The sequence below is a fragment of the Labrus bergylta genome, chromosome 7 (assembly GCF_963930695.1).
Source record: "Labrus bergylta chromosome 7, fLabBer1.1, whole genome shotgun sequence".
Taxonomy (NCBI): Eukaryota; Metazoa; Chordata; class Actinopteri; order Labriformes; family Labridae; genus Labrus; species Labrus bergylta.
In genome coordinates, this window is record NC_089201.1 from 20,064,301 (window position 1) to 20,092,207 (window position 27,907).

At 38.5% G+C, this 27,907-nt stretch overlaps 1 protein-coding gene across 1 annotated transcript in view; it reads left to right on the forward strand.

Annotated features, from left to right (window-relative positions):
• The window catches only part of peak1 (pseudopodium-enriched atypical kinase 1), a 99,485-nt gene that overhangs the window by 19,002 nt on the left and 52,576 nt on the right, over positions 1-27,907 (forward strand). The window lies entirely within an intron of this gene.

The window sequence follows — 27,907 nt, forward strand, 5'->3', positions numbered from 1 at the left end:
TTGTACAAATGATTTTCTTCCCCACAGGGTAACATAACACTTATACATCAAAAGAATAAAATCACCTGCAACATCACCACAATGAGGCAAAGAAAAAGCCACTGGCTCACTGCTTTTAATGCATTATTCATTCTTAACTTGACTTTAGTCATTTCTGAAGTAGACTCAGGGTTAGTCATCCCTGCACAGGGAAGACCGAGTGGTCATATTCTGTCTCTTGATTGCTGCCCTTGCTGCCTAGGCTAATGTTTGTTAGTTATTTGTATAAGTGCCTGCCCAGCTATAAATATTTCTTTTTATAACCAGTATTCTCATGCTTTGGCACAGAAGGAATACTACAAAGCAGTCAAATTTGTCAAAGTACTCAGCAACCCCACCCTGTTAATACTTTGTGGGTTGGATGTATCTTAGAGTAGGTTTATCCAAAACATGTTTGTGTATGATTAGTACCCAAGACCAAGGGGAAACAAAGGTCATAAACATGTCAAGGTTTTTTTCCCAGCATTCCTGTTTCCCACAGTGATGTTAATTTTTTTTAGTTATATTTAACTAACGTTCAAATGATTCACTAGGAATGCTATGTCTGTTCTATGATACACTCATCGTGTCTTGCTGGGAAATGATTTCATCCCTCCTGACTTCATGAAAAGGGTATTTCAAAAGTGTAGCTTCATGCCACCTTCAGAGCTCAGCAGCTATTTTTGGCCATGTTTTGTTTTTTGTTCTGTTTTGATGTTTATTACCTTGTGTACTCTCAAATGTGAGACTGCATAGTTGTGCTGTCCCAGCAAGTCCCGCTGTATTTAACATGGTTGTCATTGCAGTTCTATTTAATATTCAACCCACATATTTCTATTTCTTTCTCTCTTCCCCCTGACACATTTAATCTGTTACTTGTGTGCAGTTGTGTCTTGCAAACATTTTGTGCTGTTTTTGCTATAGTTGTCCACAGTTTGAACTGGGTATATGTGTACTGTGAGGAAGTTTAATCAGCAATATGTCTTTAGCATAATTGGACTGGCCAACCCTGGCCGAGGCCAGACCGGCCACAACAGAATGCTCTGTGTTCAAAGGCTCTGACCAACAGACTCCGCACCATCCCGTTTTAGATAGGGTGAGGGGGGATCTTTAGGGGATGTGATTTGAGAGAGTTCTTTCTTGACATAATTATCTTTTAAATGCTGATTCACTGATAGTGGAGTCATTAGCTTGAATGTGCTCATGAGGGTGCAAGAATGCGACATCCATATCTCCTGATTTCCTTAGGGGCACTCTTAATTATTGGGATGGGTGGGGGGGCATCTCAGGGAAAAATTAGCAGTAAATATATGATGCAACAGTGGTAAAGTCAGAGCTTTATTACTTCTCTCAAAGTCAAAACTTGGAAACAACAATGTTAATGTTAATATTTATTCTATTTCATGGAATAGTAGAAAAAGTAACATCCCGTATTTCAATTGTAAAAAGTTACTGAATTATTTATGATGCTGATATGTTATGTTAATGTCATCTGTATCTGCTTGAGGAGTTGTTAATGTTTACTTGCCGATGGCTTCCCTAAAGAGTTCAAGTGTAGTGGTTCAGTCCCCTTATAGTGTCCGACCACTCTAAAAGCCCATGTGTATTAACTCTCTGTATATAAGTATAGATCCATCAAGATTACACATTGTTGACTTGTGGAAGCTCTTTAAGTTACTCTCTTTATTGACTGCTGCATTTCCCCGCAGTGATTGTCCTTGATAAATAGATTAGGATGTTCCCTGTGCTCTATACCTCTTACCACTTATACAGTGCTCACTAAAAGTGTCCTTGCTATCTTGCTCCAACAGTAAACAATGTAAAGTTTTCCCATTAGGACCCCATAGATAAGGTTTAAATCAATTAGGCTACAGAATGTATCTAACTTCCAGGAATTGCAGTGTGAAAGTGGGGAATGATGAACCTTGGGTGCTCGTCCGTCATTCAAGCCCATCATGTCAATGGAGCCAAGGTCAGAGAAGATCAATAACTGAGTGTGTGTCGGGCACATGTATTCCCATCACACTCCTGCTCCAACGCACCCCCTCTCAATACCAGACTTTCCCTGAAGGCCCCACTAAGTGGACTGTGGAAACCAGCAGCTGTCGGAGTTCTCATCAGAGAGAGAGAGAGAGAGAGAGTGAGTGAATTTCACTGAGGGAGTCACGGAAGTCTGAAATATCAATATCAAATGATCCATGGGTCAGCTCTCCACTGCATTTCTTTAACCATTAGTTAGAGGGAACCTCAGAGACATTGAGTCACACATCACAACTCATGAGCTCATTGGATTGACCCATTTTTATTACTAATGTATAATTGCTCTATTCTTTATGTTTTACATATCTAACGTTATCAGGTGTAAGGAAATATTAAATTAAAATTTTAACAAATCTAATCTGTATAATCCAAAAAAGAACAACAACAATCACTCAAACTCACAAAGGCATGTTTCACAACTGTTCCTTGTATAGATGTATACACATTTTTAAAATAGAAGATGCAGGCTGAAGACCCTAAATAAGAAACAAAAGACAACTTTTTACATAAAAGCAGTGACTTTAGTATGTTTAAAGTAAGAATATGCAACTTTTTGATCCAGTAGATGTCGGCATTGAGCACCAGCATGAAACCAACATAACTCGCGCTACATTGTTGTGTTAGCATGCTAATGCCAGCGCTCTTTATTTTGCTCGTATCTTCACAGTGCATGTAAATTTACACAAAATGACCGTAATCTAAAAACGCTTACGTGACATTCAAATCAGCAGTGATTAACTAAAACATACATGCAAACTCCTGCATACTGTCCCCTGTAAAAATGCACAAATATGTTGCACAAAGTATTACACAAGAACGTTCCATCGTATTCCTGAAATGTATACTGCCCTCTCTCTCTCTATTGTGGATACTTTTTGTTTGAAATATTACTTAAGATCCTAAGTTATACGATAGCTTTGGTACTTTTTGATAGCATTGATCATTCAAATAATGGAGATGGTATTATTTTCATACTTGTGCTATATTGAGAAGTATTGGATTATATTTTGACAACCTCAGTTCACTTGGCACATATTAGATTTAACTGTTAAACATTTGAATGTCATTTGATAACATCAAGAGCTTATCGTTTAAAAAATATTTCCTCGGGCCTACACCCCAAAAACCCTGACCACATGTTAAATGATTGTCTTGCTTTCCCTTGCCATCACCTGCTAATGGAACAAAGGTGAAGAGGTGAAATGAAATCAGTTTGACATCCTAGCCTAGTTTTGGTCGACTTGGGAAGCCTTTTTCAAAATGATTTTGAGAGGGGTGGGTGGCAGTCTCCCCTAAATTCCACCAAGCTGTGACCTCCGTTCCCTCCACGCTGCTTGCTATAGTTATCCCAGGCCTGTTTCTGCTTAGTTATGGCAGGAATGTGCCATAGCATGAGAAGAGGTCATCGTTCCTCATGACCTGCCATGGCTCTTCCCGAGTCCTTAGTCAACGCTGCCAAGATATGGACATGCTTTCCCACGCATGCAGCTACCCTCCCATTCATCAAAGAAGAACGTTGATATTTATTATGCAGGGAGCTTTGCTTTTCACAGGCTATTTAGAGGAAGTATCTGTTTTGTATTTTTCTTTGAAGCTCTTCTTACCCATACAGTCTGCTTTCTAAATAAATCCATTCTCAAGTTTATGTTGTCATAAGTTGAAGAATGGCTTCGCTTTGAATCAGCCTCAAATTCCCAGTGTCCAAGTTGTGTTATTGAATATGATTTTTTAAGATTTTGTTTTCCTTTGCAATGCCAGTGTAATGATTTGATGGACTGTTATATCTGTCAGTCTGTCCACCAATCTTGACATAACTACTTAATGACTTGCCATGAAACTTTAATGTTTTGATGTTCCCCCACAGGATGAAACCTTTAGACTTTGGTAAAAACCTGAATTTCTTATACCACCAACTTGAGATTGGCATTTGAGTGTTAAACAGCTTTAGAAATATCAGACAGATGGGGATTGCCATGCAATTTCAACAAATTGGTACCAAGAAGATACATCATTACGTCGTTGGTGATCCGCTGACTATTATTCTGTTGCAACCATGAGGTAATACCGGTACCGATAACAAAGTTCCTGACACACAATGAGCAGGGGATCCACAGATTTTTCCTCCAGTGCCTCAATGAAGTTAACATTTGATTTCTTATTGCCAATAACTATTAGGGGATTCATTATAAAAACCTTAGTCCAATACTTCACTTTTTGGCTGAACCTACACAGTGACCACAAGTGCTATAAAATATCATTGTTAGTATGCAAGTATGCTGATGAGAGCATTAAGCTTCATAAAGCCTTACAAGTCTATGCATAACTGTACACTCTTAAACCATATTTTATGAGTTTCTTTGTGGCTCTCAGACCCCTACAGAGGCTGCTCCTACAAGATGTGAATCATCCATCCACAGTGTATTGCACTGTAACCACAAAAACCTCATTTAAGCTTCTTTCCCACATGCATCTTAACCCATAAATGCGCTGGCAAGTTTCTGTGTCTCCCATCAAGTGGGATTAGGAGCTGGAGTCGATTTTCTTTTTGAGATGCTCTGAGTAATTATCCAGCTCATGACATTCATATTTGCCCTGCTAAGAACGAAAGCAACAACACTCGTCTTAGAAGCATGTGAAGGTCAATGCCATTTTTGCATGTGTGACTATGGTGGTCTTTTTGAAGTAGGGATATCAGTTTTTATAGTTTAATAATTACCTTGAGATTACACTGCACAAGACATTTTGTGATTTTACTAATTTCATGTTACCTTGGTAACTGTATGTTTCTGTTTCCTGACTTAAGTTTGGAGCTGGTCAATTATCATTAGTTGCTTATGCACTCTTCCAGTAGAATTAATGGTGGCTGCTATTGATTGGTTGAATATGGGCTGCTGAAAGGGCCCATTTCTCTGACCACAAGACCATTTTTCAGAAAATATTCTTTAGATAATTTTGCAGTGTTTTCGTCACATGGAGAGCAGATAAATTAAATTAAAACTAACAGTGATACTAATGCATTATCGACAATGCTTGCATTGCTGTATTTGCCAAACTTGAAAGAGCACTCAAGGGCAAGGGTAGAGTGGGAAGTCCCTACTTTTGAAAATAGATCTAGTTTCTTCATATGCTGTCACTTAATCTGTGCGTTAGATTTATTGGCCACCAGTCTGCCCAAAGACTTTCAACTTGATCTGCGACAAGCCCTTTAGTCTGACCACCTATTGTTTCACTGTTTAGTCAACCTTGTCGTGCTAGTCTCTTCAAACAAGCTGAAGTTTCAGCTGTTTCAGCCTCTGCCCCCTGGATGTTTTCTGCTTTGAAGATCAAATGATAAATGGGATTTCATGCTTTGTAGTTGATATTAAAGTAAAAATTGGAACATTTCTAAAACAAGTATCAGTGTTTTCTTAATGAGATGCCTCAGGCTATCTTACTGAATTACACAGAGCTCGGCAGTGTAGTAATGGTTCCTTCTTTCAAGTCATCTGACCTTTAAAACATAACTTGTTTTAAGTCTGTACAGCCAACATGGGGTCTAATAGATACACAGTTGATCACTGCATGAGTATCATTTATTTTTTTATTTTTAAAAGTCTGAAAAATGGTTGTCCAAATCGGACCTCAGCTTTCCCTGGTTTGCACTGTTCAGTAGTGTTCCAAAATGACTCCACCTGCAGAGTTGAATCCAACAGATTCAAGATCTCGGTCTTATACGCCTGGACCCTTTGAGACGCATATTGTTATTACCTTTGGCAAAATTACGGCAGACTACCACTGAGAAACTTTGAAGTATTCGATGGAAAAGAAGAGTTAAAGTTCTGTAAAAGTTCTGTAAAAGTTGTTGAACAGACAGATCAGCAGGGCCTTACTTTTATTACAGATCATGTGTGCACACAGGCACCCACACGCAGACTGATTGACGTCACTCTGTATTGGAGTTGATGTGCAAGGCTAGATAAAGAAGTGATAAAACGTTGCCTGCAAGGGATTTATCATCCTGTCAATTTTAAAGGGATTTAGCTGCCATTAGAATCACAGTATATCTGAAAGTAGAACCTAAACATGTATTATGCGTCAGCAGGTTTATTGACAACCTAGGAGTTACTCCACTGAATGCAACTGCTGGAAATGCATGATTATGCTTCATTGGAGGGAAGAAGGTTTGAGGGAGCGCTAAAAAATGCTTCATATTAACTACTTTGCCTCCTAGAAAAGAACTGCTATGTTCTTCAGTATTTTTTAGAAGGTAGGTCAAGGAAAAATGGTTTCCTGCCCTCCGAGTCTAAGATTTATTACATAACCCATCCGTGACAATCTTATTAAGCCTTTATCATTTGGAAAGACTGGCTCAGAACAGTGCAACTTCTGACCATTGTCATCTGGGTGGATGTTATGGGTGAGGAGAGTTGAGTTTCTCTGCTCAGTATAATGTTATCGTGCCTTGTTGTGACTCCTCCACACCCGGCCGGACCCTCTTCCTCCCACCCTCTATAGCATGTTTTGTCAGCTGTGTTTACATGCCAGCTCTCTGAAACTTGAAGGGTGGAGTGAATGCCTTCCTCTGTACCAGACCTCTGACATCTGTCTGGATTTAACATCATTCATATTTTTCTATTGGTGTTACATGACACATAATTGCTAGGTCAGAGTCTGTGTACATATTGCAAACCCTTTCATGTTAAAGAAAAATATAGTTTTCATTTTACTTCTCCTGCTTATAGTGCTTATGTCAAATAAACTTCTTACCTTTAGAAGTAGCTGAATACTATACATACTATTAACTTTAAAATTGAGACCAATATTACCAGGATAAATGCCTTCCTGACTGTTTAACACTAGCTTAGAGAATTTAGGTTAACTTGCATGGTAAATGTAAATTGTTTAATCACAATCTTTGTAGTTTCACCTTTTGCAGGACTTAAATCTAAAATAGCAACTTAAATAGTTTTTTGTCGAGCCAATCAAATTTGAAAGATGTACCTCGTTATTTCAGACGTTTTTCTTGACATTAATATATTGACCTGCACAGTATACAATGACTGTTTTCAGTTCATGAAATAAGTTTGGTTGGTAAAGGAAGGTCGGAACTGCACTCAAGGGTATACTTTTAACTTTGACCTTCCACTTCCCCTAAGAACATATTTCCTTTATGGAAAATAATGCAAACCAATCAGTCATTTAGCTGGAAAGAAAGCATATATACCACATACATTATTGATGAGCACTATGAAAATCGAGCTCTGAGCTAATAGGCAATCTTTCATCTGTGGTATACAGAACATTAGGTACCCCGGATCATTGAGAGTCCAATCCCTGACCCTCTCTCAACACTCCTACTCTGTTATTGATCATTTGCGCTCTAATTCAGCCCATTTCATTCAGAATAATATGCAATATAGATGCTTCTAGTGCACAAGACCAAATGCCTGGGAATAAGAGATCAAGGCAATAAGGTTTTGGAATTACCCCAAGTAGATATCAGCAAAGTCGCCTTCTTTCTTTCAATTTTGTTTCAACCATATAGTCCCCATACACAATGATAGACTGATGACAAACACGTTTACATAATAAATACCATTCAATTCAACATAAACCAAGTTATTTTTATGTGTTCTGTTCCTTTTTATTGTTTTTTTTTATTTGCAATTCAAGCAATCATTGCAGTTAATTAAAGGGGAAAAGATGCAACAATCAATTTGGCATTTTCTTTGGTTTGGACTCAGCTTCACATGCACTGTGATTTGTTCAAGAATGAGAATTGACTAGATTGTTAAAGGCCTGGTCTCAACCATATATTGATTACCAGCACTGAAGTAACTGAGGATATCTCTGGAGTATTAAGTGAATTAATGGCAACGCATGAGTTAAGTCTTTTATGAAATTGTTTAATCATATTATTGTTAAGGTATCAAGTTAAACACAGTACCTGATCAGTATTACCGTAAGTACAGCAAAAACACAAGTTATTTCTTTTCAGCAATCATATTTTCATACTGCAGTGAAGTTCAAGCAATCATGACAAGACTGGCTTTAAATAGCGTTAAAAAATGAGTGTGCCTCTGACAAAGGCAGAAACCAGATGGGGACCTGAACTGCTAATGCCATTCAGATGTTAACACTGAAGCTATGTCACTGAGGAAAAATGAGAAATGATTAAGACAGCATGATTACCCAGGAAGCTTTTAAGGGGACATGTACTTTCTTTCTATTCTTGTACAATGAGGACAACCCTCTACAATCAAGTTATTGTTTTTACTTACCTGTCACTCAAAAGAAGATTCTCTGTTGCCAGTATTTCTTTCATAACTTCATCGCAGCTCAGTAAGTTTGTGTCTTTTCCAACTATCACAAAGTAGTGAGCCGTTGCAGCATTTAGTGGAAATAATATGCATGTTATTGAATGCAGTAGATCTTGTCCAGTTAAGAGAATAGCCAGAGGCAGACTAAAGTATCTAAATGGAATGTATTTTTAACTTGTGTCAGTTTGTGACGATAAAAACAAAGAAAAAGGCTACAGCACTTTGTCACATATCCCCAATAAACCTTGAGATAACGCCTGAATCAAAGAACGCTTTTGTTTCTGGAGGGATGAGGACTTGTCTTTGAAAATGTTATATAAACTACCATGTTGAGACTCCGAATTTAAAGCAAAGATTCGGATTGTTTCTTCCAGTGTTTCAAGGTAATTACTTTATATCCACGGATTGATAGTCTGTCTTTTTTCTTTGGAAACTTTTCATGTCACCTCCTGCCAGAAGGCTCACTGAGCCAGATCTGTCTTCAGAAGCCAAACGGCTGAAGTGAAATTAGATTTTAGGGAACTCGGCAGGGGATGTGAAAAAAGTAGAAACTATTTTAAGCAGGGTAGAGTGGGACAGGGTCAAAAAATGACCAGAAATATAACATCTTTTTCAATATCCCGTCAAGGTGAGAAAGAGACTCAGTGCAAAGTAAGATGAATCTCTAATGAAGAATAATATCCAGTGTGGGAGTTTCTCATTGTGCTGCAGCTGTGCAGGAAAGTGCAAATATGTTTTTAGACTAACTAAGACATAATGTAATTAGAACAAGACAAATTATGACAGTAATAAGCACTTATAAAAAAATAAAAAACAGGTTTACAGTTTGTTCAATAGATGCTACTGTTTTACTTGTATACATCTTATACTGCAGTCTTCTTTATGGATAATTATAACCATGTCAAACACATGACTCCTGTGGAAAAACAACAACAACAGATAATATGACTGACTGACATCGCCATCCTTTTATTGTGTGACTTCTTGAAATGGCAGTTCATATATCACCATTGCCCTTTGTTCATCTTTTTCCAGAGATACAGACTATTGCATCTTACTACTTACTGTGATATTTTTCCCCTCCTCATGGAAGTTAAATCTGTTCAAGGATCATTAGCTGAAATTCTGTGCTGCAGGGTGCAGCAGCAGCAGCAGCCTCGTTGGCAGCCTTGTTTCTTCATCTAGTGTCACACAAAATCATTAGGTTGTTATATAACATTGCTTGCCATGAGGTTTTTTTGTATACAAGCACTGAACATTTAGTCTAAACCTTAACATACCTATGTCTTAAAACCTGACGATCCCTAAAACCACTCCTAGAATCTAATGTATTCCCTGTTTAAAAAGTCAAATTCACATTCCAAAAGAGGTTGGATTCATGTAACATGGCAGACTGCACTTTCGAAAGCTCATCATGATGTTTGAAAGAGTGAAATACACAGCAGTCCAGAGCTACATTGTTATAAATCCCCGAACGCTGTCAGGTTGCAACGTGATACAACTCTTAAAGCCTTCATCGCCTCATTCATGGTCGTGGCTGTGTTGTGGCGTCCTGTTGGTGCATGTCTCTCACAAGCTCAGCTGTTGGTGGAATGCAAGGCTGGTAGAGTTTGAATATTTCTTGGCCGGCTGGCACAGATGTGTGAGCATCACAATGCATCTCTTCAGGCCCGAGCAAAGCCACTAAACATTCCTACGAAATCTTTCACAGGTTATCTGAAAACAAAAACAGAACGTACGCAGAGCAATAGGTTGCGGTTACAGTTGGAAATGCTTCAGGTTCATACAGGGAGGATTCACACAATAATTGTAAATTTGAATCTTTGGTTTTTTTTATCTCATGAGTCAATTTGAATCTTTGTGTGATGATGACATTTGAAACAGTTTTCCATTCAAAATAACTCTTGATTCAATTATGAGCAAGAGGACCCATTTGGTGCCTTTACTTCAGTGCAAACAATGGAGTTGTATACTTTGCCAACAGATTAGCAAATAAGACAAACTTGAAAATGGTGGGTTCAGTTTTAGGTGAACTGTTTTGATGTTTTGAAAAACATAAAAAATGGTGTGTGAGAATGTGTGCAATGCATGACTTGTAATTGATTGATAGACAATCTTAAATGAACTATAACTGAGCTTTTTGTTTCAGTAGAAAACTCTGACCTCTGACATTTGTATAACTTAGACTAACATAACACTCTTTAGCTACAGAATGATTTTTAGTTTCATTAAATATATTATCTGAAAATGCAGTTGATTTTTGGGGATTCATTGGTTATGGTAGTGGGTGAGCATTGATTGTCATACTCGCCCATAATTCCCTTTTCTGGAGTGTGGTGCTTTGCTCCCATAGTGTTAGTCTGTAGGTGGTAGAGAAACTTGAAGGTATCTCTGTTTTTGCCCTTAAGCTGTTCCTAAAACTAATGAGTGTTGAAACATTATCTTTTCATCAAAGACTTGCCTGTTATTTTAGTGTAGAAATGTGAATTCTTAGATCTCTAGATCCTCTTACAGACCTGAGGCAAACACATACAGTATGCAAGAGAATCTGGCAACATCTCCTTTTGCAAACTCGCTTTTAGTGAGACCTAAAACTCTAAAACCTGTTTAAATTTTCCTCACTGCCCTTTGGAATTCTATTCATATTGCTGCTCGGATCAATGATCCTGCTTTCATGGTGATCCACAGCGTAGCTACCAGTGACTCCCCTCATTATTTGGTATCCAGTTTATATTCTGAATAATACTTCAAAGGGCTAATTTGGGCCTAGCATCCTAAAAATAGAACTCTGTGACACAAGGCTGTTCAACTCAGCAGGAACGCTTTCGCTCACTGTTCTAATGACTTCATTTCTATGCATCGGGAGCGGCGCTGATGGATTTTGAAGTCTCGCTGCGTTTTTTGATGACTCAGTCATCACATCCATAATACTTATCATGATGGTCTAAGAATGCAGCTTGAAGACAGCTCTGTGACTTTGGCTTGCTTTAAGCAGTCTTCAGAAAGTGACAGTGAATATAAAATGCAGTCTCATTTTACCTCATTACCTGTCTTTCTATCCACTTATTGAATAACTTTCCATTGCTGTTCTAATGTAGTGACAGCTTTCTGACATACTGCCTGCTCAGAATTCATGTTGATGACACAGATTGTACAGGAATCTCTCTTTAAAAATCAAAACTGTAGACTTATCACTATTTGGTCAAATGTTTTTTTGTGAATGAAAAGTTAGGACCTGACTGAAACATGTAGATCACATGGCGTGTGACACCACTTCAAACACGTGCACGGTTCCGATTTTTTCCATAAAAACTGCAGGACATATTGATATGTTTAAAGCATAATTCTTTAGTGCTGTCCTTTTTTCCAGGATTGACCCATACAACATCTACTGGAAGTCAGTGAGTACGATGACACAGACCACCACCTTAGAATCATCCTCAGGGATGAGGATTGTTAATATTTTTCGCTATTGATACTATTGTCAAGACTCCTTAACAATCCGAGTCTTTATCAATACCACCATCGATCATTTTCCATTATTTGGTGGAGGAAGAGATTATTTATTTTGAACAGAACTTGTATATCTATTCTATATTGCTTGGAAAACAAACAACTTTGTATAACAAACAACTGTTTATTGATTTTTTTTTGTTTTTTTTTGTTGCCAAAACCAAACTTATTTTTCCTGACCTTACATTTGAACATTTCTTGCAGGCATTTTATTTTGTCTAATAGCCTTTTTACTGACCCGACTTTGAGTACATTATAATCTTACCTTATGTCATGTCATTTAGTTAGTTAACTTGCTTTTTCCTCTTGATTTCATAATGGATTTCAACATGGGATGACTATTTTGAACTAACTGGACTTGCTTACACAGTTAGGGTGCACTTACTGTGACTGCTTTGAGTGGAGGATGACAGTCCTTCAGCAGCAGCAGTCTATATTCTGTGTCTGAAGGTTACTGGCAGGTGCAGCCAGAGTTGACTGTTGAGTTTTTTCAACCCAAATAAAGTCAAAGGTTCTTCTTTTTGGTTTATTTTGATTCACAATGTGCTCGTTGGCTGGCAGTTTAATTTTGTTCAAAATCTTGCATATTTTGTGCATCGTGAGATTGTGAAAAATTGGCAAGAACAAGCCATTATGTTACATGCAAAGAAATAGAGGGCACAAAGCCTAAGGTACTCTGTGTCTTTCTGCCAAGTCATTCTATCTTACATTTTTTGCATAAGAAATGTGGTAAAGATTTCAATGATAAATGCCTTATTCTAATTCTTGTTTCAGTAATATAACCCTCTCCATCAAAGGCTGGTACAGCCTGGTATTATTTCATCCTCTTGTTTATAATAATTGGAGCACCATACTTTACATTAAGGTTTTTAAATTTCCCTCAACTTGGAAGTCTTACTTCCAGCAATCTATTGTGGAGCAAACAGATGGGAGAGACAGTTGCTTCTTTCCCTTGTGGTCACTTCTTTGTATTCTTCCAGTGTCTTACATCTTTACTTCTGCCTCTTTGTCTTTACCTCTTTTCATTTCCCTCTTGTCTCTCTCTTTCTTTCTTTCTTAGAGGGTCCTTCACAGGTTCTTATCACGTAGTTAGTCTTAGAAAGACCCTCAGAGACCTCCTGCAATCAGATTGGAGCAGGAAGCCAACACCAGCAGGCTTTGCAGAGGGGATAATTCTGTACTTCACAATCATGATCCTCTTCTCTCTTTCCTGCTCATCTCGTTCAACTGTTAATGACAGGAACTATAATTCTTGTTTTTAGAATGTTATTAAAGTGTATCTATGGTGAGGAATCAAATCTTGTGAATACAGTTCCAGTCCAGATTTCTTTAAAATGTTTACAGTTGTAGAAAACAGAGTGCTCAGCTAATGTGCAGAAATTAGATTTTCTGTGGTGGGAGGAAAACCGTCACATAATGGCAGTTATATTTTAAACACAAGGCGGATGTGGTGCATAGATTACAAGTTAGGAATGAGCTTCTAAAAGCAAGTATATGTAGACTTAATGTCCACCAAATGGTATATGTTCATAGTCTGTTGTTTTAACTATTTTTGTGCTCTAAGTATATATCTCTGCTATATGCTTGTCATGCCTCATTCTCTGGCCTACTTAAATCGTTTTTATACTTTGGGTGGCTTGTTTACCCAGTTTTAATTTTGAGATCTTTATTACGGGGCAGCTCAGACTCAGTTGGTAGAGTTGGTCATCTCCTAAACGGAAGGTCAGGGTTTCGATCCCCAGCTCCTGCTGGTACATGTTTGTTGTGTCCTTGTGCAAGACATTTATTTCAAATTTTTTCTCCCGCTGCTTCGTCTGCGTTCTATGAATGGGGATTAGTTACTTCTGATGGTCACATACATAGAAACCACCACCATCAGTGTGTGAATGGTTAGGTGTGACATGCGGTGTAAAAGCGCTTTGAGTAGTCAGAAGACTAGAAAAGAACTATACAATGTCAAGTCCATTAACCCTTTACCATTATGTTGATGAATATACTGTGTCGTTAATGTTGGTGTAAGTTCAACATTTTTGCATATTCACTCCCGGGTCTGTTTAAAATCACTCCTACAAATAATGTCATTATGAATAAAGACTCTAACAATAAAACTTCCAGTTTGTATTTATGTAATATTTAAATTGTAAGTCTGATATCATATACAGTATATTTCATATACTGTTGGTTATGCAAAGTAGAATGTGTTTGAAAAGGACACCAGTGGATTACTGTGCATCATAATGTATAGTGATGTAAAACATAATGTAGCAGCATTGACTTGTAGCTGATTAGTAACTGACAGGCTGCTGGCCTGGTGACAATTTGAAGGCTTGTTAAATCAGCCCTTACAAGCTGTTAACAGATTACAGAGCAAATCTGGATCTGTATGCAGGAATCAGAACTGGAGCGTGGCAACGACTGATAATACTGATTTCTCATGCTTGTGTTCTGTGTGTAGAATTCATTACAAGGTTCTGTAAAAGACTTGGTGATTTTTCCTTTACAACTCTAAGACTCTGTTGACATTCAGCATTTGTGATGCCAGATATTTTTGCAATATATTTGCATTTTTTTTGTGAGTCATTTCGTTATTGTAATATTAAATCTCTTTGTAAATGAATAGGAGCATCACATTAGCCGCTTGTAACCAAACTGATTAAGCATGTTGATCCTGTATGTACATGACTGTTTGTTTCTTAGTGGAGATGATCAGGCTGGACAATGAATAACTAAAATACAATGCAGACAACTGTGAGATGTGAACTTTATCACATCTTTGAAAGTCTTAATGTTTCCCAAAAACATGGGATTTCTAATGTTCTGCATCTATCAGTGGCTTTGTTTGTCTAAGAGTCAGCTTAGTGACAAATCGCTGCCTGAGGAAGTTTTCTCCATATTGAATAACTAACCGACAGACTCGATTTCACACTTTGGTAAATTTGTGACCGTGTGATTTTCAAAGGGATTTACAAATGTGTTGATGTCGGCTAACACTTTATTAAAAAAAAAGTAACCACACCCTCTATTATATTAATATAAATGAGTAGAAATGGGTCTCGCTGACATCCACAGTGCCTAATACCAAGCGATTCACAACAAAATAAAAAAAGGTCTTCCTATTGTCACATGAATTGATGGTTACACTTTGTATGTCACTTGTTCCAAAGGTAACTGTTGCTTTGTGCTCTCTCTCTCTTTAGCTAGTCACTTGTGTTTCTCACTGCATTGTCTTGTCCTGTTCCTTTGTTTGTGTGTGTAATCATCCTTATATGCCTAAAATGGATTGGGCAATAAAAAAATGCCTATTCATTTTGTCATTTTGCTGTTTATCTTCAGAGTTAGGGGAAGTTGTTGCAAATGTTTCTGAAATTACAAACCTCCACAAAGACATGCTTTTTGATATTTCTTTCCCCAACAACCCTGCTGTTAAGTTGTTTAATTTATGGTTATTCAAATGCCTATTGTAGCTTATAATGTGGAAAGGAGCATAGATAGGTGGAAACATGCATAATATCACATGTAAACTATTCTTACTCTTTCTCTTCCCCCTTGATCTCTTTGAACTTGCTCTGGACCCTTCAGAGTTCCCTGATTTCCTCCACTGGTTGGTTGATTGGGTTCTCATGGGGCTGCCATATTAGATAATGGGCTTGAGAGCCTTTCCACATGTAAGCATGCACTGTAATGACTCAGTTTTTTATGGTCACAGACAGATATTGCACCATTTCATCACTTGTGACTTTATGTTCTCGACACGGGTTAGGCTATCAAATATCATTCCCGCCTGAATATTTTATGACATGACGCCTTCCTCTTGCTTGTATGTGTCAAATCTAATCTGTCATGTCTGCTCTCTATTGCTGGCCTTTGTCCTTTATCGCAGATGTAATGGCTTTTTGTCACTATTACTGTTTAATCACGCTAAACTGCCGTGTGACATTTAAAATCATTGCTATGCTCTGGAGATGTAAAAGACACAGGGCCTTGTGTAGCCTTATATTACCTTGTAATTTATGTATGGTGGCGAAAAACTGGAAATGTGATACAAAATCCATCTCAAGCTCAGTGGGGGAAAAAAAGAACATTTATCCCATATGCATCTCATCAGCAGGGTTTTTCCTGCATAGAGGATTCTTTGGCACCCCCCAAAGAGGTTTTACCCAGCGCCAAAGGAAAATCACCAGCGCCAAAAGAAACAAAAAGACGATTCAAATTGCAAATCAAATCCTCTCTGAATGTCTGTTAAAAATATCAATACATCAAACGACTGTTGAACAAGCAGAACATAAACTTAAATACGACGTCTTTGACTTCGAGCAGTCACCTCCCCTCTCATCTGTTTACACGTGCGGCTTGCGCTGGATAGCCAGCTGATTGACTGTTCGTGTCTTTTGACTGGTTCCGGACGCTCCGCTGACACCCACAAGCGCTAAATGCAGGTTGATTGTCCGTTTCTAATTAATTAATTAATTAATTAATTAATTAATGAATTTCAAAGAGCAATACACTTCATGGCGGTAAATATTTATCCCAACAGTCATGTTAAAACTACACTTAACCGCGTATGATGTAGCTGCGGCTACTTGTCCCTGCTCCTCTGCTGTCTGCAGACATCGCTGGGGCACGCTGAGACGCGACACACCAACATGCATTGCTGCAAACGCACGCGCACCGGAACGCCAACCACTGGCCGCACCTGTTTACTTGTAGTGCAACACAAGAAAAATGATAAAGTAGAACAGTAGCAAGATAAATCCCACCTAAGGAGATGCTGTATAGCTTAGGTTTATCTAAGGTGCTAACACTAGCAAGCAGACCCCGAAAAATAAAAGTCCCAGTCCGGCTCTGCGGATCAAATACCAAATTGAACCTTATCGGACCATCAGCAATTCCGATTGTAGTTTATCAGTCAAGATTTGAATCTGATGATCTTGAAGAGATTTAGCTCAAAACCGTTTCACATCACTTGGACAAATTTTGTCTGCACAGCCTGTAGCTACCATCTACATCTCTTCATCATCTTTGTTTGCTTTTGGTCCAGTTCTAATTTTGGCTTTCCATTCAGTCTGAAGAAAACACTACAAAGTATGCTTAGGCGACCTGAGGGACGATGTGTCAGATTTCTGTTAAAGTTAAGGACATTAATAATAACAACACATCAAGTTATACGAAGTTGCTTGTGTGTATTGTTATTTCAGAGTTTCCTGATTTTGAACAGACCTTCCTGAAATTCACAATGAAGTCAGGGTGTGCTTTATGGTTCACTTACAGTTTGAGGTCGCCTCTGTGATTATTGCAACCTATACTTAAAAAATAGTGTTGATTGAAACTTTGGAGCAAAGGGGATTGAACTCCTTACATGAGTGATTTTACAGTACTGTAGGGGTTTTTCTCATCTCCTTAAAGAGTGTTCAAGCACACCTCTGAAACCCCTCTCAGATACTGTCATGTCCTGCTTGACACGGGAATAAAGGCACAGTCTACATTTTATTCAAAGACTGTCACTCAAGCACTCTACTCTATCTTCTCTTGTGTTCTTATCCTGGAATGCATTTAATCAGTCTCCTCTTGGTTTTACACACAAGTCATCCACTGAGTGGCCTGCATCTTGTCAGTTTGTCACTCTGATGTACTGTATGTGAGCACAAGACTGTGGGCTCGCATGTCGACAACCTTTTAGCTTGATTGCTTGACCCTTAAGCACATAAGAATCCAAGCTCACTACTTACAGGGGATACATAGTGTACATCCCATTTAGTGCCTGTTTTTGCCTGACGAGCAACACAATGTCCAACCTGGTGGAGCACACGGCCACATTTCTGCTTGGGTTATTTTAACCATTGTACACTGTTCTTCTACAGCTTATATAGCTGCACATTCATTGAGGATAATCTAAGAGCGGGTAGTAGTGAACAGTAAGGCATGGAATGAGCTAGATTAAAATATGGCTTGAGAAAATCCTTTAAAAGAATGTACGACTGATATTTCGGTTTTTTTTGTCTTTCTCATTGATAGTTTAAGTTTTCGTCATTTTTATATAGCCTATCTTCAGTAATGTTTCTGTTTTCACTTTAATAATTTGATGAATTTGGCACAGCTAGGGGATATGTCTTGAACATAGACGTAATCATCCGCAAGCTTCTAATTGCTTCAAATGCACTAAAGCGAAAAATGAATTTTATTAAGTAAAGGCTCAAGCAGCAACACTAGCAGAAAACGATTCACCCCAGAATAATTTAAACTGTTTCGCTATTCAATCAGTCTTAACTGCCGAGCTCAGATACTCCAGCGCTGCATAAAGAGAGGGCAAAAACAATTCAGTGCATTGCTATTATCACTTTTGGTCACCCGGCTCCCCAAGCTCAACCTCACTGACGCAGAAGCCCTTTCATATGCTTTGATCTTGTGAATAATTATTTTCCATGCAGCTGAAGAAGGAGGGCAGATTGAAAAAGCAATAGAATGCTTTGCACTGATAGTGGCTTGAGAGAGACTGGGGGAGGGGGAGACTTCAAATATTTCTAGTGAGGGAGTTTCAAGAACCCTGTGTTGTCCTCAGATATTTCAACTAAATATGAACAAGCAAAGATTGGCCTTCAGGCTTCATTTTAAACTGTCTTTATCAACCAAAGGAAAAAACAACCTGCCCTCAATAGAAAAAAGTTTAATTCAAAATCTGTTTCCCTCTCCCCACAATAAACTTTTGAATTAAAAAAACAGATGTTACTCATGTTATGTTAGAATTCATCATTATTTCCCTCTATTGCTTTAAAGAAATAATCATTCTTAGTGTCTTATCTCATCCCCACCATCCTCTGCTGTTGGAAATGGTTCCCCGCCTGGACCGGCTCCTTATCTAGAGTCGCTCTGAATGGGCTCAGAACGGAACTGGAATCAACATCCCCGCTGGTCTGCTGGCAAGGTCAAAAAAAGGAAAGAGATGGCTGGGGGCGAAAGCGAGCCAAGAAGCTCTACTGTTTCTTCATCCCCCTCTCTCCACTGGGGTTGGAGATAGATTACCATGACATTCTTACATTTCTCCATAGAAACTGTAACTGGCACCCGCCACTTGTTATGTAATTTCTACTTGGGTCGTGATCAGAATTTACAAATCCTGGTTGTTTTATCAGAAAGGAAGCTTTTTATGCTGTAATTGCTTGGAGAAACAGTGTAGAGTATTGCTACTATTGCATAACTTAATTAACCCTACAATGAGGACTTACAAGTGGTTAAGAAACACTCATTTAATTTAACCGACAGAAGCAAACCAGACTATCAGCAGGAAGATCTGCTTGTGAACAGGCCATTGTTAATGCCATAACCCTGATACCAGTTCAAATTACAGTGAAGCGGTTAACAGAGCCGAAGAGCATAATTTTCCCTAACTATGACAAGCTGTGAATTAAATTTTATGTTGCTTGTAAAAAAACTCCAAAACACATATACGGTAGCATCAGAAAATAAAATGAGTAAATAAAAAATCTAAATTGTCAGTGATAGAGAAGAGTAGGTAACCCATTCACAGTCAGTGGACACATTGACACAGGGGCATCCACAGTCATAGCTTTCTTCTGCTGATAGGTATATGTTTGTATTATTTTTAAAATACATTCAGAGATGTGACTGTGCACATCCATAGAAGTCAGCGGATGCACAAAATATGTTAATACTCAGAATACCGTTGGACAGGGTGGCAAAACATCATGCAACATGGCTGCCTTCAGTAGGGGAAATGACGAAATGGGAGTGAAACAGACAAATATCTGCTTTAATTAAGGACATTTGGACTCAATAGAGAAGTTGGTTTAACCAGGTTAGCTTTTTACAGTAAACTAGCATGGTGCAACCCTAGCAACCCCCCTTACTCCTGCCTACTTTGACGTCTTGTCCATAATCTCATTATCATTATCATTGCTACTGAGCCCATTAAAAATCTGGGAATATTAGTCATTCTAGCTTTACCAACAAAACTACCAAGCAGTCGATTCTATAAACTGTAGAATAAGCACAGAGCACAAAGTATAAAAAGTATGGAATTTTCAGCTTAGCCAGGATAAATATCTGGATCCCCAAATCCCATCAAATCATAACTCTGAAATGGGCTATGGTGTAGGTTTTGGAGCAAAGCTATAGTCTTTTTGGAAAGCCTTTAATCCCTTTGGTTCACTTATAAACCCCGCTCCACCTCCTCTTTCCTTCTCATTTCATGAGTCATTGAAATCAATGCTAGATAGCCATCATTTTTATTCTACATAATGAAGTTGAATTGACTTGTATGAGTCGCACCAAGTAAAAGGGAAAAGGTGTATTCAGGTTCTATATTAATTCCAATTGATGAAGAAGAATTGGTCATGGCCTAAATCCCTCACTTTATCGCTGCAGAGTCAACATGGAAAAGGAAGTCATTAAAGTGACATAGCTGCGATCTCCTGAGTCCTACCATGGGCAGGTTGGACAGCTGAGTGTGAAGGACAAAGGGATTGATGATCCTGTTATGCTGCCTGTCACGAACAGTTGAGAAAATAAAAAATGGGAGTGAGGAATAGTCCCCCTTATAGGCAGAGGGATTCATGAGGCTGAAAGAGTGGGAGATGTGCCAACATATGTGTGAGGCTGGTGATGAAAAACAGCTGTTAGGGGAGGATACAGTGGTGTTTGTGTGTGCGTGTGCGTGAATGCACACATGACAGCAATATTTATGCAAGGAGTAGCGCCTCACATACAAACACGCAGCACACACATATACTGATGAAAGGGGGTAAGCCTTAATGGCAGGTTGGTCATACATAATGGTGTCTAACCACAGGCATTTTTTCTTGGAAGCTGACTGGCATTACGTGTGGTCACAGAGTGTTCGCAACAGTTGACTCATGGGATTTAAAGTCACTGAAGATTCAGAGCACATAGGAATACCTGGCCTGATAACTTGGAAATCATTCTAGATTAAACATTTAAATCTTCATTTTATTAAATCTTTATGTTGCAAGATATGTTTTCCCACCTGCTTTGTAACAGAGGGATAAAGAGAGAGGTAAGACAATGTTAAGGCATTGTAAGAGATTCTGCCTTCTAATAGGTTCAAATAAATCCATATTTTTTATACATTTGATCAATCTTTAGGAGTTTTAATTTACTCCCTAAAATTGCAATTAAGTGGAAATGTCTTTTGTGTCCTTTCAAAATATCAGCATGCATGTAATCAAAACAGGAAATAAAGTAACCTGGGAGTAAAAAGGCAAAATAAAAGCATTACAAATATCAGGCTTGAATATAAACTGGGTTAGTTACACGCTTTCAAAAAATTGTGACAAAATAAAAAAAAATCTTGTATCCTGAACCTAGCATCATGACTAGTATTGTATAGTTGGTGAATTGTTCCATACGTTATAGCACATTTTTTCTTTATGTGCTTACAGAACCATAATTAGATATATTTTTTACTGCAGAATTGTTTTCTCTTTTTTTTGTGTGCTCTAACCAAAAATTGAGAGAAAACAAATCACCTCTTTCAGGTGAGTTGGTTCATTTATTTTTAGCACATTTGGTTTGAGCTAGAGTCCTTCTTCATCTCCCTTCTTTAAAGGCAGTTTTCTGGCTACTAGCAAATCATACAGGTCTGCTGACTTGCTTACTAGAGCAGTATTAACCCAATATAAGCAGATTTCACTGTGATTTAATAATGAATACATAGCACAAAGTTGCTGAAATAACTACATCATGATGTAGATTTTAGATAACAAAGAAATGTTTCATATGGTTAGAGGAAAAGCAAAAAGCTTAGCTTAGAAAATGCTCTTCGGTATTTTTTAAAAGAAAATCGATTTACAATTTCTAAAAGTATCTCAGGATGTCAGGAACATTTGAATGCCATTAGACTTTTACTTGACACAGCATTTTGCAAATGACTTGCTCAAGTATTATGTATGAATTCAAGAATGATGCAAATTTGGAAGGCTTTCTATTCAAACACTTAGTGCAAAAGTTTTACTTGCTTTTGGTCTTAACAAAAACCCTTGCAAGCCGATGTGTTGAAGTTGTTATCTACAGGACAGCAGTCCCACATTTTGCTGTATGAAGAAAATAGGATTCTTCCTCGAGCAAAACACAATATAATCACGGTGTCCCACTGTCACGTGGAGTGATCAGATCAGTAATATTTTCATGGAGCTCTGCTTATCTGATCTCTGAGATAGAGGAGCATCAGCGACCGCAAAGGCTTCCAGTTTTAATTTTATCCATCTCCTAGGAATCTCCTGCTTATGTCAGCTTTCTTCTTTTTTGGGGGAGGACATTCAGATGGCTAATTACTGGCAACCCTCTGGCTTTACTTCATCCCATCCCCCTTTCTTTACTTTTATCCCCCTGGCTTCCCTTCCTTTGCCTACATTTCCTTCTCCTTCCTCTTCCTCATTCTCTGCACCATCCCTCCAGAGATCATCCTCACTGACAAACTAATGGTCTAAGAAATAGCATACGGTGGTTTGCTGTTTTCCCTGTTTCAGTTTTCATTTTCACTCCTATTCTCATGGTTATAGCATATTCCTGTCATGATGAAGTGCATACAACAAAGTGCATTTTTCATGATAACCTAGTTCTCACACACATTGAAGCCCTGTAGTTAAAAAATCTCACAGTTGAGCTGCATGCTTGTTTTTAAATAAACTACCTCGTTGCCCTTTTCTCTCTTTACAACCAATACCCTTGTGGCTCCTTGGACATTTTCCACCCCAGTGTGCCCTGCTTTAACTCCAACTGGACCCTGGCCCTTTATTGTTGAAGACATATGGTCCAGATGTCAGCACAGATGATGGGGCCACATAGGCCTCACAACATTATCTGCCAACTGCACAGACATCTGCATGCATAGTACCTCTGTGGTCAATAGGAAATGGCCTCTTTAAGCTAATTTAGTACCGCTGTGCTACTGAGACTAAACACTGGAAAAAGCTGGTGGTCATCAACTGCCTCAGCCCTCATCATTTCAAATGCTTCATAAAATGTGAGAATGCTGCAGGGAGAATGCTTCTGATTTGTTTAAGTTGTAAATCCGTCACTCATAATGCACAACTTATGATAACACACCATGCAAGTCTATAAAGAGTGAGTAACTAGGCAGCCCAGGAAAGTAAGCGTTTCAGATGTGGAAACTCTGATGGGATTTGTTTAAGTTGGGCTGTTTTAGACAGGCTCTGGAGCCGCACACATGAAAAAAATCACCATCCTCTTGAAGATGTTTGACTTGGCAGGAATTGTTCAAGTAATTACAACTGATTGCCTTGGCATAGATGTCACTCAAACTGTTAAAATAAAGTTGATATTGAGGTTTTTGCTGTATTGAATTTACTTATGCTGTATCCTCTTAAGAGACTGTCTTTTGCTGCAATTCCTGCAATGTTTGTTTTATTACAAAATTATTTGTAAGTACATCTTGTACCACTAAGCGTTCCTTTCTATACAACTATTTCATCTTTGCTTTGCAAACTTGGTAGACTTAGTTTTATTAGTAACTTGTAGATTGAAACTTGTCGACTGATTATTCACACCAGAGCTGTTCCTCTCAAACCAGAGCAAGTGTTTGCAGAATCACATTTTCATGACCTCGAAATTACATTTCCAAAAGTCTGTTTTTTCTCACAGGCACACAGAGTTAGTGGGTCATGAACTTTGAAGAAATGGCCAGGGACAGTGACGTCAGTGTACTAGATGTTTGGCTACAGCAAGGAAATAAGTTGATGTTCGACTCTTAACCTATTTCTCAGGGAGTTTTCAACCTGTTATGAAACGGTCTCAATTGAAAACTGCTGGCTGTATTTGACTTATAAGAGCAAACTAGACCATCGTCTCAATAGAATGAATATTCCTGTGCAATGAATGTGACCAGAAAGAGCCTTTGTCTACATTTTCCTAGCAATGAATCACACCTACCAGTAGGTCAGCCAGTTAGAGAGAAACGGGAGCAGATCAGAGAGCATTTCACAGACACGAGAGAGGATCAGCAAAGAGATGTAATGCTTTGTCCCAAGGGGCTGACAAACCAACACAAAATAAAACTTCCTCGTAGCTGCTTTATAAAACAATATGCTATCTTAGTCCAACATAAGTTGTGTAACTGTATCTCAGACAGGAGGCTATCCTCAGCAGAGGATGTAGCTATTAATTAAATTTTGGCACGCCATGGTTGAGGAAGCACAGGGGTCAATTGTAATCGTTTGAAATTACTGCATTCCATTTCGATGACATAGGTTTGGGGTCCCGGCGTTGTGCATGCTGGTTCTAAAGGTCTGACTTACTGAGACATTTAATGAAACAGAACTCCTGTAAACAACATTAGTTTCACTTTGCATTTTCCTCAAAAAGCTGATGCTCAAGGGAGATTTACATTCAAATAAAGTAGCATAGTATATGGTCAGTTAAAAAGACAGAATGAAGAGGAAGAAAGGAGAAAAGATGGTCAAGTATGGTGGTTAATCATATCCTGGAAATAGAAAATAAAGGCTGATATACAGTCAGGCATCAGCCAGTATCTTCACTATTCATATTGATGATCACGTTTATTCATACATTAGTTGTATTTTATATTATAACAAAGCCCTAATATAGGAGCATTCAGAGACACACGGCTGTAGAGAGAGTTTCTGTATGCGGGAGAACACATGTTCAAATACAGCTTTACAAATCCACAGGAAAAAAAAAATCTTCCCCTTCTGGCCTCTGGTTCACTTCACTTAATCTTTTTTCTCTGACAGTACTTTTTTTTTTTTTTTAAATGAGAGGGGGATCACTTTCTCTGTCTAGACTTTGAAAAAAAGAAAGAGCATTAGTCCTTTAAAACATCTCGTAAAATTGTCCAAAGTAGACCGGACGTTACGTTTGCTAAGGACCATATCTAAGAGAGGCTGACAGCTGCTCGACCCCGGCACTGCCTGCAAAGTATACCATTAAGAGGCTTCATGAAACTGATAGGTCTCTCTGGGAATTCAGTCCTTTTGGGGGAATTTCAGCCCAGCCTCATTCTCTCGTTTCTTCTCTCTTTCGTTCTCTTGATGTACATGATTACAGTTCTTAATGGGGCCTGGGTGACGTGACTGTTGTATTGAGCTGGTCAAACTTTGCTACTGCTTAACAGAATGGGAGGCAGGGTCTATGTCTTTTTCTGTCACTCATCCAATTTTCTCACTCGCCATTTAGGTTTTTCCTCTTCCTTTCTCCCGCTCTCTACTTGAGATGTAAAATGCCAAGTTGATTGGATTTGTACCCTTTTGTACTTGACCTAGCTCCTTTCTCCCTAGCACCCTCTGTCTCTCCGCCTCTTTTCTATGATGTTTTAGCTCCCTCATCATGAACCACTCTCCCCCCTCCTACCTCACAGAGCACTCAAGCTCTTCCTCCCTCCCTCCCTCTCGGTCTCTCATTCATGCACCAGCTCCACATCGACTACGTTTGTCATGTGGCTCTCACTCCCATACGTCTGCCGGGCCACTCATCGGATACAAGCCACTGCTTTGTAAGTAGCTAGCCACGTTTGTTTTTTCTGTTTTTTTTTTTTTTTTAACCCGTCACCTCCCTCCTCTTCCAGTTTCTCAAAGCTCCAACAACTGTTGCTGTCTGCTCAGTATGGCAGAGACTTGCTAGCATGCTGACCGGCTCAGAGACACAGATGGAGAGGATGATCACACAGGACTTAAGAGATCCACAGAAAAAAAAAGGTTGGCATAGGGGACAGATTAGATGAAGTGAGAAGCCGAGGAGAGGGAGTCACAAGCCGATCTATCCATCATTATTATCTTCTCTTGTCTCGGGTGTCAAGTGTTGGGAGAGGGGACTTTCAGCACTGACGGGACACCCTCTCATTAAGCAGGATGTGGACACGCTTACATTGAAATGAGAACTTGTAGAGCAGATTAACTGCTGCTTTCTTAGTGTAAATTCAGTGTTTGGGACGCTAATGGAGGAGTGTCATTCTTCTGAAAGACTTGTTCACAAACTACCTTTCATCTGTTTTTACGCAACCTTTTTCGAGTCCATGTTTATATTTTCTTGTTCTGTTTTGTTCCATTCTTTACATGGTAATGTAGCAATGCATGTGAGTATGGAATATGTGTGCTTGCTGAGTTGAAATTTCAGCATATATATATATATATATATATATATATATCTATATCTTTACAGGATTGTAATGATGTAAAAGCATGTAGACAATGAAATTTGAGAAAGACTGATTTGGTATCTCTTCTCTTATTTGCTCAAATGCGATACCAGCAAAGTTATACCAACTTGATTTATGGTTTAGCTATGACAATTTTTTCTATATGTACATGGGATAATCCCACCCCTCTTCCAACACATTTCTTTCCAAACATGAAAGACACAATAAACCCACATGTGCGTGTTAGCTAATACTTTAAGGTCTGAACAGAGAGAGTGTGATTTGATCAGTTAGTTTTGTTGTTGTTTTTTGTCCAGTTAGTGTATATCTGAATAGTGACTCAATTCCGTCTTCTTTCAGTCCATCTTCCAAATAAAAGAACAATTAGATTCTGGCAAAATCTACAGAAAAAAAAAAATGTTATCATTTTGAGAATTTAGACTTTCTCAAAGGTAGATGATCTCAGGACCCCTGTCTGAAGGGTTGATTGTCTGAAATGTGATTGATTTGTGATGGCCAGCAGGGGGCAACTACACTGGTGACTATTTTTTTTTTTATTGTAATGAAATTAATGAGTTAATGACTGCTGAAGTTAATTAATCACTTCAGTAATCACTTTTTGGTCTTAATCACTAGTTTCAAGTCTTTAAAACAACATGGTGTTCTTGTTTAAAATTCATCATGGTCTCATTTAATATAGAAAAAAATAGAGTTTATTAGAGTAAAATAGACAAGATTTGGTTTCGAGTTGGGCTACTTCGGATCCCAGAAAAAACAAGACGGTTAAGTGCGAAAATGTTAATCACCATGCTTCAGAAGGATAATCAATACACAAGTGTCACATCAGAATCCACCTATACAGTCAATGATTGTGACCAAGAGCTGAAGCAGTTAAGGTTGGCCTCATGTTACCTCTGTGTCCTTTTACGCAGCCTTGCACCTTCTTTTAATCTGATGTCACACCCGTTAGGGAACAAATTGCCCACAAAGCACATGGGGTGGAAGCTAACAATATCCAAAGTTTTTTAATCTTACAAGTGACTCTGCAAATTGGTCAATTATAGTGTCTCAAAAGTATGCTAACATGTTTTCCGGCAGCTGTCAGTGCTACCTGTGCTACCTGTCCCTTAAGTAAAGAGTAACAATGGAGGTTGTCACTCTCCAGCAGCAGCCGCAGACAGTAGTTTGGAAATTGGAGTTTGAAGGTTGTTTTGGAGACAAGGACAAGGCAGTGCAGAATGACAGGAAGCAATGATAAAGATGAGATGGAGAACCAAGCATGACAACAGTTCTGATGACTGGGAGGGCTTTTTATTTGCATATTATTCATGGAGTTGAAATACGATGGTTCTGGGTGTTTAGTGTAAATCACAGCTTGTAGTGAAAATGTTTTTGTTTTTGCGTTGTTGACTCTGCCGCTAAGCTGAGGATTTGAAGTGGTGATTTGTCTGTGGTTTTCCACTGAGCCCTCTTGTTGTGTAAAAACTTCCTGTGTGTCTCTGTACAGTCGACCACAGACTTACACTACATCCAACACACCATATTTGAGAAAAACACAAGTCTTACATTAAGACAGACTTGCATTGCAGTCCCTTACATTTATCAGAGTATGGCGGTCAAAACAGTGAGAAAAGTATAATTTCTTTGGTATGTGTTCTCTTCTACAAAAATAGCTATTTTACAAAATTACAGAAAAGTTAAGTAGATACTTTATAGAGTAACCTCCGACCAACACATGCAATCTTTGTCAAAGCCTTGTGATTGTGGCCACTTTGTATGTTATGCTTGACAGCCGTTCATGTGATTGTTGGATTCAAGAGTCCTTGTATCTTAATCTTGATTTGAAGTCGGTGTCATAAAGTTTAAATTGTTTGTACGAAGTATAGTTTGAAGC